At 40.8% G+C, this 16,802-nt stretch overlaps 1 long non-coding RNA gene and 1 pseudogene across 1 annotated transcript in view; one reads left to right on the top strand and one right to left on the bottom strand.

The window, feature by feature from the left end:
• LOC144581904 (uncharacterized) overlaps positions 1-2,380 on the bottom strand; it is a 46,623-nt gene extending 44,243 nt beyond the window's left edge. The window contains exon 1 of the long non-coding RNA XR_013533318.1: positions 2,171-2,380. This is a non-coding gene — a long non-coding RNA (uncharacterized LOC144581904). The remainder of the gene's footprint in view (positions 1-2,170) is intronic.
• Positions 2,381-2,481: 101 nt separating this feature from the next.
• On the top strand, positions 2,482-4,543 carry LOC100385541 (CBY1-interacting BAR domain-containing protein 1 pseudogene; annotated as a pseudogene).
• Positions 4,544-16,802: the final 12,259 nt, after the last annotated feature.

The following is a 16,802-nucleotide window of genomic DNA, read 5'->3' as shown; positions in this document are numbered from 1 at the left end:
CTCAAGACCTTTAACCTATTTCATGCCCATCGACACCCTGATACACCTTGGCCTGTGAGATGCTTTACAAGCTTTGCTAAAGGACACATTCGGAACGTGTGAGTTCTTCAGCCCTGATTCCCTTAGGGAAATCTGTGGTTCAGAGTGAGTGTCCCAGGGCAGTTCTCTGTCAGCCTGGCGGGGGAAGTTACTGCCCATCACTGGCCAAGCAGCATAGATCGGAGAACTCCATTACCTCCTACTCCATCACTGTTCAGAGTGGCCATTCTAAGCATGGAATTGGAGATACCGTGAACTCTGATCATGTAAATAAAGGATTCGCTGCACTTTGTGCTTTTGTTGGCAGACAGAGAGGGTTTGCCGGGATTAGAGGAAATTAATAATCAACCTGAGCAAGCAGCCCATTACAGCCTCTTGACCCGCAGCCCGTGTGGAATGCAGTCACCTTGCTGGTTGGAATCAGCTCCTGACAGACCCCAGCAACTTATAGATGAACCCCAGAGAAGTTTCTTCACGACCATGCTAAAGTCCTCTTCCCCTAGAGGATCGATAGCTTTTTTACCATAACACGTGACCCATCATGGTGTGTAGGCAGAGGGTCTGGGTCTCTGGGACCCCCCTCTACATGCCATGATGCACCTCTCCCCTCTCCGTCACTCCATCCAGCCCTCCTGTCACTTTCCCTCAGGAAGACACGGCTTTGGGGAGTACTCCCTGTGTCTGTCTTATGCTGAGTAACACAATGCCTATTGATCAAAATCTGAGCTTTCCTGCAGGGTCGTTTGTTACTCGCCAGGCATATAAACCCGAGTTTTTGTGGGGTAACATTATGAAATATTCTGAAGTAGTCCCGTAAAAGATTTCTACTTTCCTTTTCAAAGTTTTCATAAATAAATGAGCTTGCTTTGGGCTGTGGAGATAGTTTCACACAAATAAATCAATTCCTCCGAGCAGGGGCACCAGTGTGGAGATACAGAGTGACCTACCAGCTCTCACCCGTCCCTGGGCAGGAGGGGCTGGGCCACCCCTGGATCCACATTGCCAGAGGTGGGATGAAAAGAAAGGGCTGTGGGGATCTGAGGCTTGGAATTCCAGGATTGCTCCCAACCAAGCTGTGGTGCTTAGACAGACACCTGCACGCCTCGCTCTCCTCCAGCTGGTCCTACGCGTTCAAAGACCCTTAAGGGGCTCTCCACATCAGATTTTCATCTCTTCTTCCGGATTTGCCTGCCCTCTGTTCAGTTTCCTCAAGGCAGGGATGGATGACTAGCAAAATTATCCAAATGTTGTGTAAGAGGAAAGAGAACTATTTCGTCTGAGTCCTTTGTCTATCTTTTTCTTTTCAAATATTCCCTGTCCTTCAAGAGCCAGGTGAATGCCACGTCCTCTTTAGGGCCTTCCTGGATGTCACAGCCCCCCATTATTTGAGCTCAGAAAACAATACCTGAACATATGGCGCTCTGGCCTGCAGCCCACTTTGAAGTGAAGGAGATTGGAAAGTTTCAACAATGGCCTCAGCACCAAGACCTCTCTGCCCTCCTGCCCTCCTGTCTCACTCCTCTTTCTCCCCTGAAACATAGGGAGGGGCTGTCTCTGAACTTTCCTTATCTCCTTAAAGATGGATCTTCTAAAAAGGAACTCAGTTCCTCCTCCAGAGACAAGATTCACTGTATCACAGAAGAGACTGGGGGTCCAGGCTGCTTGCAGACATTGCCATATGCTATCACCTGTTCATCTTCCTCAAAAAGCAGTTACTCTCCCATCCCCGGTCCCCTCTTCTTTACAAAGAAGTGGATAAGCTTGTAAATTTCACTGGGCTTGAGGTACTCACTTTTCTTTCCTCTGCTGCCCCCATGCGTGTAATAAATGTGCATGTCCTTTCTCCTGTTCATCTGCCTATTGTCCTGGAGTCAATTATGAAACCTCAGAGAGTAGAGAGAAAGTGTTTTCTGCCCCTACAGGAGGCAGCTGTTGCTCTCATGGCAATCATTGCTGTCTGCCTGGTGTCATACATAAGTACCCAGTTGCCCCTAAAAGATGCAAACTCTGTGAGGGTGGAGATTGTGTCTCATTGATCTCCTGCGGGCACTCAAGGAGAAGGAAGAAGTCAATGAAGCCTCTTATGTTCTAAGGCCTGCTAAGGTGCTTATGTAGCCAAATCTTGTCTTACCTTATAACATGTGTTGCTTTGCCTTCGATCATTGTAATGCCACTTACATAGCATGTTATAATTTATAAAGACATTTTCATAGACATCATTTTTTTTTAACCAACATTAATTTCCAACATCCTTCCATGTATGTGATATTTAGGGGACAGTGTATCTATCTGTTCTTTTGCTCCAAAATGACAACCAGCAGATGGCTGCCTGCATCTCCACTTTGAGATGTTGCCTGGCTAGCAGCTCTCTGACTTCACAAAGAGATCATCAGTCATCACAGAACCACAGAATCATGACGTGAGGGTGGCAGGCCCCCTAGCACACACTCAGCTGCCTTAGAGCCCCCGTCGTTGGGCTCCCCCAGGGATCCTGGTTGTGCTCAAGACAAGATGCCGAGGCGCACCCTGGAAAACCGATTGCTCAAACCAAACAACTGCAAGCAGCAGTCTCGAATGGGGGAAGCATTTTGGAGAACGGTGCCAAGTCCTTGCTGCCCATGTGCAGAAAATGCCAGGCTGCGAGACAAGGCAGAGCTCCTGATGAATGAAATCACATCGTATGCCGCTACAGAGATCCCACCTCTGAGGCTGGGCCTGATGCACTTTGCTGACAGGTTTGCCAAACTTCAGGATTATTGACAAGCAGAAGTTGAAAGACTTGAAGCCAAAGTAGCTGAACCCTTGAAAGCTTATGGAACCATTGCAAAAATGAAACAGGATGACCTCTAAGCAACATTCACAGCAAGGAATCGAGAAGCTAAGCAATTAACTCGGGTAGAAGGAACAGGTCAGCGAAACCCATCTGATCGACATGTTACTGTATTCTTTGAATTTTGGTTTTTTTTTTTTTAAAACCAAGGCCAGGCACGGTGGCTCACGCCTATAATCCCGGCACTTTGGGAGGCTGAGGTGGGTGGATCACGAGGTCATGAGATCGAGACCATCCTGGTCAACAAGATGAAACCCCGTCTCTACTAAAAATACAAAAATTAGCTGGGCATGGTGGCGTGCACCTGTAGTCCCAGCTACTCAGGAGGCTGAGGCAGGAGAATTCCTTGAACCCAGGAGGCGGAGGTTGCAGTGAGCCAAGATCACGCCATTGCACTCCAGCCTGGGTAATAATAGTGAAACTCCATCTAGAAAAATAAATAAATCCAAATTTTTTAAAAAAAAAATTTTTTTAAATGCTTTTTAAGGCTGTTACTGCCCAGCTCAGCCAGAAACCACATGAGGAGTGGCTCTTTGAAAGTGTTTGAGGTTCCAGAACACCCCCCTTCCTGAGGGGAGTCCCATGAGCAGCGATTTGGGCCTGCACCAGTTGCTTGGTCCTTCTTCCTTTGGACCAAAGGCAGAGACAGAATTACAAGGAGCTGCAAGGGATGCTACCCAAACAAGTCATCATCTAGAGAAAATTACCGACAACTTCGAAAGGCAAAAAATGAAGACGATAAAGACTACATTTTCCGAATTTATCACAATTGAAATGTTATTTCACAGCAAAACTTTAGAGATCTACACAGCTGCCTACCAGAATATACGAAAGATTGATGAGGATGATGATTCAGAGGATTTCCAAAATAAAGCACAGCTTATTCATCTCGTTTAGATATGTAAGAGCAAATTCAAAGTCACCTCATCAGAGACCATTGTCAGCTAAGTGTGCATCTGGAACAGGACAGGTAACTGCCAACTAAGAAACAACCAGCAAGCAGAAGATGCTGAAGAGTGAGATGTTACAGAAAAGGAAAATGTTCTTAAGTAAATGACACATCTCTATTTGCATCATAAATGACACGAAATCCACATGAGTAAATTGTAGAACTTTATTCTCATTTTGATAAGCCTCAAAATGAAATCCAACTAGAAATGGAAAAATAATTGAAGGAAACTTACGCTGACCAAAAATGAAGGCTTTAAAAAATATCACACTCCAGTCATTTCAACATAAAAAAAAATGACGTGAGCGTAGCAGTTTGTTCTCTGCTACAGGTGAGGAAAGAAACCCTTGCACCCTGCAACGGCGTGTGCGCTTAATGTATTGTCAGAGCTGAGAAGAAGGTTGTCTCTTTTCTCCTCCTCCTCCTTTTCCTCTTCTTTTTTAGATTAACACCCCTCGTTTCCAAAAATCTACTCTACTAGATTCAAATTGCCTGTGTGTTTCATTCCACTTTTCGTTTAGATTGCCTTCTTTTTGTTCTCATTATTTCCCCTTTCTCTTCTTCTTGTCAATTTTCATCTCTTCTATTTTCCATTTCTTTGAGCCCTTTGTATATTTATTGTCTAATCATCTAAAATGTGGTATGAACAAGTCATCTTATTCCTGTTTACTTAATTTTTTAGTATCAATTGTTTCTTTAGTGTCTCATTTTATGAATTTTCTACATTATCACTTCCTCCATTATTTCAATTATGTTTTCATTTAACATTGAGATGATCCAAAAATGAAACAAAACAAAAACAGTTTCAGGGAATTAGATCACAGACACCTGCGGGCCCGCTACTCAGCTTGACTTGAAATTTTGCCAAATTAGTTTCAGTTTTTTATTTTCTTGGGAAATAAAAAATAGGTTAAGAAAGCCCCTTTCTACTCCTGTTTCAGTAAAAACAAAATGTTATCATGAAGTGATGTTAAATTTTATCAAATGTTATTTCTGTATTTTCTAAAATGCTCCCATTTTTTCCTTAATTCGTTGGTATGACAAATAAGATAAACACAATTTTCTAATATTACAGTATCTTTGCACTGAGATAAATCCAATTTGTTCATGTTTTCCCCTTCTTCTTCTTCCTTCCCCTTCCTCTTCCTCTTCCTCTTCTTCTTCTTCTTGTGACAGAGTCTCGCTCTGTCGCCCAGGTTGGAGTGCAGTGGCACCATCTCGGCTCACTGCAGCCTCTGCCTCCCAGGTTCAAGCTATTCTCATGCCTCAGCCTCCTGAGCATCTGAATTACAGGCATGCAACCACCACATCCGGATCATTTTTGTGTTTTTAGTAGAAACGAGGTTTCACCATGTTGGCCAGGCTGGTCTCAAACTCCTGACCTCAGATGATCCACCTGCCTCAGCCTCCCAAAGTGCTCGGATTACAGGTGTGAGCCACCACACCCGGCAATATATTCTTATTTATATATGGCTAGAACTCTGTTGGCCAAAATTTATTTAGGACTTTGTCACTGTATTCACAAATGAAATTGGTTTGTAATTTATTTTTGCACTGTTCTGTTCAAAATTGTGTTTGTTCATAAGTTGGGAAACATTTCTCTTTTTCTGTTTAAAAAGTTACTAGATCATTCAGAAAACTATTATACATTTAACATTTCTTTGTAAAATTGGGTTTCTGATGGTTTGATTTTTTACTGCTGATAAAATCATGGAAGCATGTTTATTGATGTATGCAAGTTTACTGTTCCTTTTCAAGTGTCTTTTGATGTGTTACACTTATTTTAGGAAACTGTCCGTTTTATCTTTTTTTTTCAATGTTGTCATTAAGTTGTGAATAGCATTCTCATAGGGTTTCCAAAACCTCTATTCCCTCTTTGGCAATGACTGATTTTAGTCCTAGTGTATTTGTGTGTGTGCCTCTTCTCATTTTTTCCTGCTCAGTCTTGCTTGTAAGCCATTCCATTTTATTTGTTTTTACAGTCAATCAGCTTTAGGCTTTACAATCTTCTCTATCATTTCTTGTTTTCTGTTTCATCAGTTTATACCTTCTATTAATTCCTTGCATCTACTATTTTGGGGTTTACTCTGTTGTGTGTTTATGTCATTATTTTTCAGTCTTTTCTTTTTTTACAAAGATACAAGCATCGGAGATTATGCATCTCCCACTTACACTTTCTTTTTAATTTCAACTTCTATTCTAAATACAAGAGGTATGTGTGCAGGTTTGTTACGTGGGTAAATTGCAGGATGCTGAGGTTTGGGGTGTGGATACCATCACCACCCAGGTAGTGGCGTAGCATCCAACAGGGAGTTTTTCAGTCCACATCCCTCCCTCCCTCCTCCCCACTCCAGCAGTCCACAGTGTCTGTTGTTCCCATGTTTATGTCCATGCATGCTCAAAGTTGAGCTTTCACTTACAAGGGAGAGCATGAGAGATTTGGTTTTCTGCTCCTGTGTTAATTTGCGTAGGATTATGGCCCGCAGCTGCATCCATGTTGCTGTCTGTGAAGGATGTGGTTTTGTTCTTTGTTATGGCTATGTGCTTACTACGCTTTTTTGTGTGTGTGAGGGAGTCTTGCTCTGTCGCCAGGCTGGAGTGCATTGGTGCGATCTCGGCTCACTGCAACCTTTGCCTCCTGGGTTCAAGCAGTTCTCTGCCTCAGCCTCCTGAGTAGCTGGGACTATAGGCAAGTGCCACTATGTTCGGCTAATTTTGGTATTTTTAGTAGAGATGGGGTTTCACCATATTGGCCAGGCTTGTCTCGAACTCCTAACTCGTGATCTGCCTGCCTCCCAAAGTGCTGGGATTCTAGGCATGAGCCACCACGCTTGGCCATTACTACAGTTTTGACGTACTCGGCACATTAGGATTTTCATAATAATTCAGTTACATATTTTTTTCTAAGTGAAGAAGTAGCTTGGGGTTGTGTTAAAAGGATGTGCTCTGCCTCTGGGCAGAATCACACTGTGCCTCTGTTTCATTACCTGTAAAGTGGAGATAATGATAGTTCTTACTTAGGGCTGTGATGAGGATTAAATGAGCGAAACCTGGGAAACGCCTGGCACATTGTAAGGGCTCAAATACTCTTAGCAATTATCACTTTTATAGTTCTTTTGATTATTAAGTTTTTAGAAGTTTTTTTTTTTTTTTTTAGACGGAGTTTCGCTCTGGTTACCCAGGCTGGAGTGCAATGGCGCGATCTCGGCTCACCGCAGCCTCCGCCTCCTGGGTTCAGGCAATTCTCCCGCCTCAGCCTCCCAAGTAGCTGGGACTACAGGCACGCGCCACCATGCCCAGCTAATTTTTTGTATTTTTAGTAGAGACGGGGTTTCACCATGTTGACCAGGATGGTCTTGGTCTCTTGACCTCATGATCCACCTGCCTCGGCCTCCCAAAGTGCTGGGATTCCAGGCTTGAGCCACCGCGCCCGGCCTAGAAGTTTTTTAATCTCTAAAAACATAATCCTTTGTTACCTTTCTTTCTTTTTTTTTTAGACAGAGTCTTGCTTTGTCGCCAGGCACCTTGAGTGCAGTGGCATAATTTCGGCTCACTGCAACCTCCACTTCCTCGGCTCAAGCCATTCTCCTGCCTCAGCCTCTTGAGTAGCTGGAACTGCAGGTGCATGCCACCACGCCCAGATAATTTTTATATTTTTAGTAGAGTCGGGATTTCACCATGTTGGCCAGGATGGTCTCGATCTCTTGACCTCGTGATCCACCTGCCTTGGCCTCCCAAAGTGCTAGGATTACAAGCGTGAGCCACTGTGCCTGGCCATTGCCTATTTTTTATTAATTTCAAATTATTGTACTAAGGTAAGAGAATGCAGCCAATATGATAAAAATGTTTTGCTCTCTACCAAAATTTCAGTATCATTCTTGATAGAAATAGAAAAAACAATCCTAAAATTCACATGGAACCGCAAAAACAAACAAATGACAAAAAAAACAAACAGCCAAAGCAATTCTGAAAAAAAAAATAAGTTGGAGACATGACACTGCCTCATTTAAATTTATTTTACAAAGTTATAGTAACCAACATAGTATGGTACTGGCAGAAAAACAGACACATAGACAGTGGAGTCAAATCCGGAGTCCCAAAATAAAGGCAAACTCAGATGGTCAACTAACTTCTCTTTTTGTTCCTTGCTCTATCTTCCAGGCTGGAGTGCACTGGCATGATCTTGGCTCACTGCAACTTCTGCCTCCTAGGTTCAAGCAATTCTCATGCCTCAGCCTCCCAAGTAGCCGGGATTACAGGCACCTGCCACCATGCCTGGCTAATTTTTGTATCTTTAGTAGAGACAGGATTTAGCCATGTTGGCCAGGCTGGTCTCAAACTCCTGACCTCAGGTCAACTGCCTGCCTTGGCCTCCCAAGGTGCTGAGATTACAGGTGTGAGCCACTGCACCCAGCTGATCAACTAATTTCTGACAGGGGAATCAAAAAAATACAATCGGCATGGGATTATCTCTTAAGTAAACAATGCTGGGAAAACTGAATTTCCATATACAAAAGAATAAAATTAGAACCCTGTGTTACACATGCATAGAAGTCAACTCAAAATGAACTAAAGACTTAAAATATAAGACCTGAAACTGTAAAACTACTAGAAAAAAAAAAAACATAAGGAAAAGACTCATGACATTGGTCTGGGCAAGGATGTCTTTGGACATGACCCCAAATGTTCAGGCAACAAGAGCAAAAATAGACAAGATTGAATCAAATGAAAAAGCTCTGCACAAGAAAGCAACTAACAAAGTGACGAGACAACCCACAGAGTGGGAAAAATATTTGCAAATTATATATGTGATGAAGGTTAGTATCCAAAATATATAAGGAATTCAAACACTCAATGGCATGAAAACAAATAACCCAATTATGAAATGGGCAAAGAACATGAACAGACACTTCTCAAAAGGAGACATAAAAGTGGCCATCAGGTTCATGAAAAAAATGCTCAACATCACTAATCATTAGGGAAATGCAAATTAAAGCTACAATGAGATGCCACTCACACCTGTTAGATTGGCTGTTATCAAAAAGAATGGAGGTAAGTGTTAGTGAGGATGTAGAGAAAAGGGAATGCTTGTACCCCTTTGTTGGTGGGAATAAAAATTAGTACAGTCATTATGGAAAATGGTATCAAGATTCCTCAAAAATCTGAGCATAGAACCACCATGTGGTCCAGCAACCTCTCTTCTGGGAACATATCCAAAAAAATTGAAATAAATATATCAAAGGAGTATCTATACTCCTATATTCATTGCAACGTTATTCACAAAAGCCAAGATATAAAAAAACTAGTGTCCATCAACAGATGAATGGACGAAGAAAACGTAGTGTATGTATATACAATGTCATACTAGGCAACTTTTAAAAAAGAATGGAATTCTGTCATTTGGGACAACATGGATTAATCTAGATGAAAATATGCTAAGTGGCATGAGCCAGGCACAGAAAAACAAATATTGCACGTTCTTTTTTTTTTTTTTTTTGAGACGGAGTTTCACTTTTGTTACCCAGGCTGGAGTGCAATGGCGCAATCTCAGCTCACCGCAACCTCCGCCTCCTGGGTTCAGGCAATTCTCCTGCCTCAGCCTCCTGAGTAGCTGGGATTACAGGCACACACCACCATGCCCAGCTAATTTTTTGTATCTTTCTTTAGTAGAGACGGGGTTTCACCATGTTGACCATGATGGTCTCGATCTCTTGACCTCGTGATCCACCCGCCTCGGTCTCCCAAAGTGCTGGGATTACAGGCTTGAGCCACCGTGCCCGGCCCTGCATGTTCTTACTTACATGTAGACTCTAAAAATAGTTGAACTCATAGAAGCAGAGAGTAGAATGGTGCTTAGCAGAGGCTGAGTGGGAGAGGGAGTAGCCGGGAAATTGGGTGCTGCTGGTCAAAGGGCACAAAGTTTTAGCTAGGCAGTAGGAATAAGTTCTCAGATCTACTGTACAGTGACTCTAGTCAATAATAATGTATTGTAATTTCAACATATCTGAGAGGAAAGTTCAAATGATTACCACAAAAAATGTTGAGTGAGATGATGTGTTTGTCAACCAGCTTGATTCAGTCATTCTACTTTGTACACATATATCAAAATATCATTGTACTGTATAAATATAATACAATTATGACTTGTCAATTAAAATAATATTAATTTTAAAAACTTTTCATATTGATATTTCCTTTGTGACCCTAACATGTTGCATGTATGCCTAAACATTATGTCTGTTCTCTACTTGTGAGGCATAGGGTATTTCTATAGGGCCTTTATAGCATGCTTATGTTATTAAAACAAATATCTTCACTAAATTTTAATTTTCATGATCTATCAACTACAGAAACTGATGTATATAATCTTTCATTATAATGGTTCTTATGTTTTTTTCTCACACCTTTCTGTCAATATTTGCACATTATATTTGAGGCAATGTTATTAGGTATTAGGTGTATACAGTTTCAGAATTATGTTTTTAAGTGAATTGTTCCTTGGTCTTTTTTTTTTGGAGACAGAGTCTTGCTCTGTCACCCAGGCTGGAGTGCAGTGGCATGATCTCAGCTCACTACAACCTCCGCCTTCCAGGTTCAAGCCATTCTCCTGCCTCAGCCTACAGGTGTGCCCCACCACACCCGGCTGTATTTTTAGTAGAAACGGGGTTTCACCATGTTAGGCAGGCTGATCTCAAATTCCTGACCTCAGGCAATCCACCCACCTCTGCCTCCCAAAGTGCTGGGATTACAGGTGTGAGCCGCTGTGCCTGGCTTTTTTTTTTTTTTTTTTTTTTTTTGAGTCTTTCTGTGTCGCTCAGGCTGGAGGGCATTGGCACAATCTGGCTCACTGCAACCTCTGCCTCCTGGGTTCCAGTGATTCTCCTGCTTCAGCCTCGCGAGTAGCTGGAATTACAGGCCCACGCCACCACATCGGCTAATTTCTTTGTTTTTAAATTTTTAGTAGAGTCGGGGTTTTGCCATGTTGCCCAGGCTGGTCTCCAACTCCTGACCTCAAGTGATGGCCCATCTCGGCTTCCCAAAGTACTAGAATTACAGATGTGAGCCACCTTGACAGCCTCCGTTTAACTTTACTTTTTTTCTGTCTAGTTCTGTCACCAGGCTGGATTGCAATAGCATGATCTCGGCTCACTGCAACCTCCACCTCCCAGGTTCAAACGATTCTCCTGCCTCAGCCTCCATAGTAGCTGGGACTACAGGCACACCCCACCATGACCAGCTAATGTTTGTATTTTTAGCAGAGACGAGTTTTCACCATGTTGGCCAGGATGGTCTCCGTCTCTTGACTTCGTGATCCGCCCGCCTCAGCCTCCCAAAGTGCCGGGATTACACATTTCACTATTTTTAAATCCCCAATAACACTTTGCCTTCAACACCAAGACGCACGGTATTGTTAAAGCCCGCAGGTGGTTCCGCTTTGCTTTGGTTTCGGATAGATTTGGTTTGCACTTTGGTTGATAGCAGTCTGGTTGCACTTTTTTATTCTTTGCTTTTGACCTTTCCATGTCACTGGGTATTTCTCTTATAACAGAATATAGCAAGAATTTTTAAAACATAAGTTTTAACTGATACTATATCCATTTATATTTGTTAGAATTGCTGATATATTGGATTTATTTTGCAATCTTGTTTTTGTGCTTCTTTCCCTACTTTGCTTCTTATTTTTCCTTTCTCGTCTCTTAGCAAATTAACCATTTTCATCATCCCTCCCTTTTATTTTCAACTCATTTTAAAGTTGTATGTTCTCTTTTATTCTTTGGGAATTACACTTACATTTTCTAGATGTATATTTGACTTAAAACCAAGAGTTAATCAGTACACTTGCTTGTTTCTCAAACACCATTCGGATTTTAAAAGGCATTTTAAAACTCCCAAAACTGGCTGGGCGTGGTGGCTCAAGCTTGTAATCCCAGCACTTTGGGAGGCCGAGGTGGATGGATCACAAGGTCAGGAGATCGAGACCATCCTGACCCACATGGTGAAACCCAGTCTCTACTAAGAAATACAAAAAATTAGCTGGGCATGGTGGGATGTGCCTGTAATTCCAGATACTCAGGAGGCTGAGGCAGGAGAATTGCTTGAACCTGGGAGGCCGAGGTTGCAGTGAGCAGAGATCGTACCATTGCACTCCAGCCTGGCACCTGGTGAGAGAACGAGACTCTGTCTCAAAAAAAAAAATAACACACACACACACAACACAAAAAACTCCCAAAACCTTATATGTTATATTTCCAGTAGTTTAGTTACAAGATTGTTTTTACACCCTCAAACTAGTTATTATTGAGTTTGCTTTTTGACATAGTGCTTTTCAGACTTAGCCAAAAATTTATACATTTATTTGCTTTCTATTTACTCTTGTAACTTGGTCTTTTTTTCGGAGCAGAATCATCTTGTTCCTGAAGAGGAAAATCAAATGCTCCTTTCAGTGAGCCTGTGAAGGTAAATACATGGTAGTGGTGTTCCCAAGCCCAGAAATGAACATAAACTGGTGTCCTTGAGCTGGGACTGTGGATTTATGCTGATCTTTTTCTTTGAGGTTATTGCCTTTCAAAGCGCTCAGATTTATGCAGGGATCTCACTTCTTACCTTCTGTCAACAGCACGCCTAAGGCCCCATTTCTTGTGCCTGCATGAGCATGAAACCCAAGTCCCTGTTCTCCAGGGAAGCTTGCCTGCTGCTGCTTCAGACCATGTGCTAGCAGCTCTGGTTGCCATTTCTAGATATTTCTCTGGGCGATGCTCTCTTGAGCACTCAGGTCTACATTTTAGAAAAGATTTGTTCTATTTTTACTAGCATTTGTCGTTCTTTAGAGGAGAGTTTTGAAGACATTAGGTCCGCAGTATTGCCAACGCAGAAGGCTTAGATCTACAGTTTATTTTACAAAATTTTCCTTTCTGGACTCCAATCATATTTCTCTGTGACACTATCATGTATAACTTTTCTCTTTCCCGAAAGGCTTCAGTAAATTCTAAAATGTATTATATGAATAAATTTTTTTCAAAATAACTTTAATAACTACTTTTACACTGATTAGAATATGTCTCTCTCTCAAAAATGGTATGGAGATGATTTTTTCATTTATAAGTTTCTGTTACAGCCTTCATGTTCTTATGTAAGCACAATTTCAGATACAATTCAATTTCAAGCTTGTTGCTGCTATTACAAAATATTGACTCAGCATAGACATTTAAAATACTAAATGATTCATAGAAATAAAATATTTCTGCACTAGACAGGCAGGCTCTCAATAGTTTCCAAGTACAAGTTCTGGCAAATCCCTTCCCCAATAACCTTATGAACCAGGTAACCCTGTGTGGAATGTACATTACAAACTCCTGGACACACTAAAGATACAAATTGCTTTTCAGAATATCTTTAGCAATAAGGCCTTTAGTAATATGTTATGTATAGTGGCAGTCTCAAAATGTCCTAATTTTATGTGTCTCACACACACACACACACAGATTTGTTTGTTTGTTTTTTAAATCAAAGTATCTGGAAAAGGATAATATTGGGTTCATGTCTCTCCTTATGGCCAAAGAACAACAGTAATGGAGAAGGTTAAAAAATAAAACAAAAACGCTCCCCTGTTTATGTGCCCTGTACTGTGATTAAGATAAAAAAAGACTTTTCTAGATCATAAAAGTCAGCATCTTAGAAGTATCCAGGAACTCAATAAAATATTAGCAAATCAAATTCAACAACACTTCAAAAAGATTAAACATTATGAGCAAGTGGGATTGATTGCTGGCAGGCAAGGCTGGTTTAACATATATGCAAATCAATCAATGTGATACATTACATGAATAGACTAAAACAAAAACCACACAATCAGATCAATTGACACAGAAAAAGCATTTGACAAAGTTTAAAATTCTTTCTTGATAAAAATTCTGAACAATTTAGGTATAGAAAGAAAGTTCCTCAGCATAATAAAGATCATTTACAAAAACCCACAGCTAACATCACAATAAGGGGAGAAACTAAAAACTTTTTCTCTAAGACCTGGTACAAGGCAGGGATGCCCATTCTCACCACCCTATTCAACATAGTACTGAAAGTCCTATCAAGACGAATTAGACAAGAAAAAGAGATAAAAATCTAACTGAATCAGAAATAAAGAAGTAAAATTATCTCTGTAAATTATGTGATTCTATATGCAGAAAATCCCAAAGATTCCACCAAAAACTGTTAAATACAGTGCATAAATTCAGTGAAGTTACAAAATACAAAATCAGCATGGAAAAATCCATGGCATTTCTATACACAAATAGCAACTTCACTGAAAAAGAAATTTAAAAATCGTAGATCATGATGCTCATCTAAAGAAAAAAAAGAAAGATGAATGAAAGTACTTAACTAAGAAAAAATTGTTTTAATTTAAAAACCATCCCATTTACAATATCATACAAAATTTAGGAATAAATTAACCCAGGAGGCAAAAGAGCTGTACACTGAGAACTATGAAATAATGATGAAAGAAATGGGAAGGACATAAGTAAATGGAAAAATATACCATGTTCATGGACCAGAAGAACTGAAGTTGTTACATGTCTATACTGCCTAAAGCAACATGTAGATTCAATGCATCTCGACCAAAATCCCAAGAACACTCCTCATAGAAATAGAAAAAACAATCCTAAAATTCATATAGAACCACAAAAAAACTCTGAATAGTCAAAGCAATTCTGAAAAAAACAGTTGGAGACATCACACTTCCTGATTTGAATTTATATTACAAAGCTATAGTAAACAACACTGTATGGCACTGGCATAAAAATGGACACACCAACCAGGAGAACAGAATGGAGAGCACAGAAATAAATCTAAACACATATGGTCAACTAACTTTCAAAAAGGGTACCAAAAAGACACAATGGGGAAACAATAGTCTCTTCAATAAATAATGCTGGGAAAACAGAATTTCCACATGCAAGAGAATGAAATTGGACTCTTATCTCACACCATACACACACAAAAAAACCTCAAAATGTATAAAAGACCTAAAGGTAAGGCCCGAAACCATAAAACTCCCAGAATATGCATAGGGCAAAAGCCTTGGTAATGATTTCTTGAATCCCACACTAAAATCTAGGCCACAAAAGTCAAAGTGAATAAATAGGACTATATCAAACAAAAACGCTCCTGCATAGAAAGGATGTAATCATCAAAATGAAAAGGCAATTTATAGATTCAAAACAAATATTTGCTAACTATATAACAGATGAGGGGTTAGAGTTCAAGATTTATAGAGAACTCATACAACTTAATAGCAAAAAATCCCATATAACCTGATTTAAAAATTTTTCCAAAGATGACATAAAAATGGACAACAGGTATGTGAAAAGGTTCTCAGCAACGCTAATGATTATGGAAATCAAAACCATGATGACATGTCAACTCACACCTGTTAGAATAGCTATTATCAAAAAGACGAGAAATAACAAGTTTGGGGGAGGATATGCGGGAAAGGAACACTTGTAAACTGTTGACAGGAATGTACAGTTGAGCCCCGAACAACACAAATTTGAACTGTTTGGCTCCACTTCTGTGTGGATTTTTTAAAGCAAGCATATTGAAGACATGTTTGAAGATGTGTGACAATTTGAAAAAACTTGCAAAGTGTGTTGCCTAGAAATAAGAAAATAAGAAAAAGTTAGGAATGTCATGAATGCTTAAAGCATGTGTAGATCCTGGTCTATTTTATCATTCACTACCATAAAGTATACACAAGTCTACTATAAAAAGTTAAACGCAGAAGGTACTTGGCACCATTCATGGTCAAACAAATGTCAAGATGCAGTATTATATCATAAGAGCAGAAAATTACCTGCAGTGAAACTGTGATCATTTTGTAACCACCTCCTGCTGCTGTTGCGGCAGAGCTCCAGCGCTGCGTGTGATGCTGATCAGCAGGCAGTTCGCCTCGCCAGTAAATTATGTATTGCAGTAAATGGTGCTCTCTTGTGGTTCTCATGTATATTTGATTGTGTTTAATGCAATACCATAACCCTTGAATAAGACCATGGGACTCATACGAATTGCCACTAGTAATGCTGGAAGTTCTCCCAAGAAGCAATTAAAAGTCACGACATTATAAGAAAAAGTCGAATAGCTTTGACATGCACTGTAGACAGGTTTGCAGCTGCGGTTGCCACCATTTCAAAATAAATGAATCCAGCATTCAGACCATGTGTGGAAAAAAAAAAATGGAAAGGAAATTGTGAAGCTGTCTCTACAGCTACACCAAGAGGCATGAAAACCTCACACTTGTTGTGAAACGCCTTTTTGTCTCATAGAAAATGCAGCTTATGCAGGTGCAGGATTGCTATAAAATGGGAATGCCTATAGGCTCTAATATAACTGGGAGGAAAGCAAAGTCACTGATGAGTTAAACAGGAAGGCGAAGGATCCAAAGGCGGAGAATTTGGTCAGGCATGGTGGCTCACCCCTGTAATCCCAGCACTTTGGGAGGCTAAGATGGGAAGATCACCTGAGGTCAGAAGTTCAAGACCAGCCTGGCCAATCTGGTGAAACCCAGTGTCTACTAAAAACATAAAAATTAGCTGGGCATGGTGGCAGGTGCCTGTAAACCCAGATACTCAGGAGCCTGAGGCAGGAGAATCACTTGAACCCAGGAGCTGGAGGTTGCTGTGAGCCAAGATCGCACCACTGCACTCCAGCCTGGATTACAGACGGAGACTCTGTCTCAAAAAAATAATAATAAAGGTGGAGAATTTAATGCCAGCAAAGATTGATTTGACAATTTTGGAGAGAGGTTTGGCTTTTAAAATGTCAAGAAGCAGCTTCTGTTGACCAAGAGGCAGCGGATTTGTTCTGAGATGCCATTAAGATAATCACTGAGGAGAAGAGATACCTGACGGCAGAAGTTTGTGGTGGTGGTTGTTGCTCTTTTTGAGACAGAGTTCGCTCTGCCACCCAGGCTGGAGTGCAGTGGTGACCTGA

The sequence above is a fragment of the Callithrix jacchus genome, chromosome 3 (assembly GCF_049354715.1).
Source record: "Callithrix jacchus isolate 240 chromosome 3, calJac240_pri, whole genome shotgun sequence".
In the NCBI taxonomy this organism is placed as follows: Eukaryota; Metazoa; Chordata; class Mammalia; order Primates; family Cebidae; genus Callithrix; species Callithrix jacchus.
Note: the sequence above shows the minus strand (reverse complement) of the source record. Positions and strands in the feature narration are given on the sequence as shown.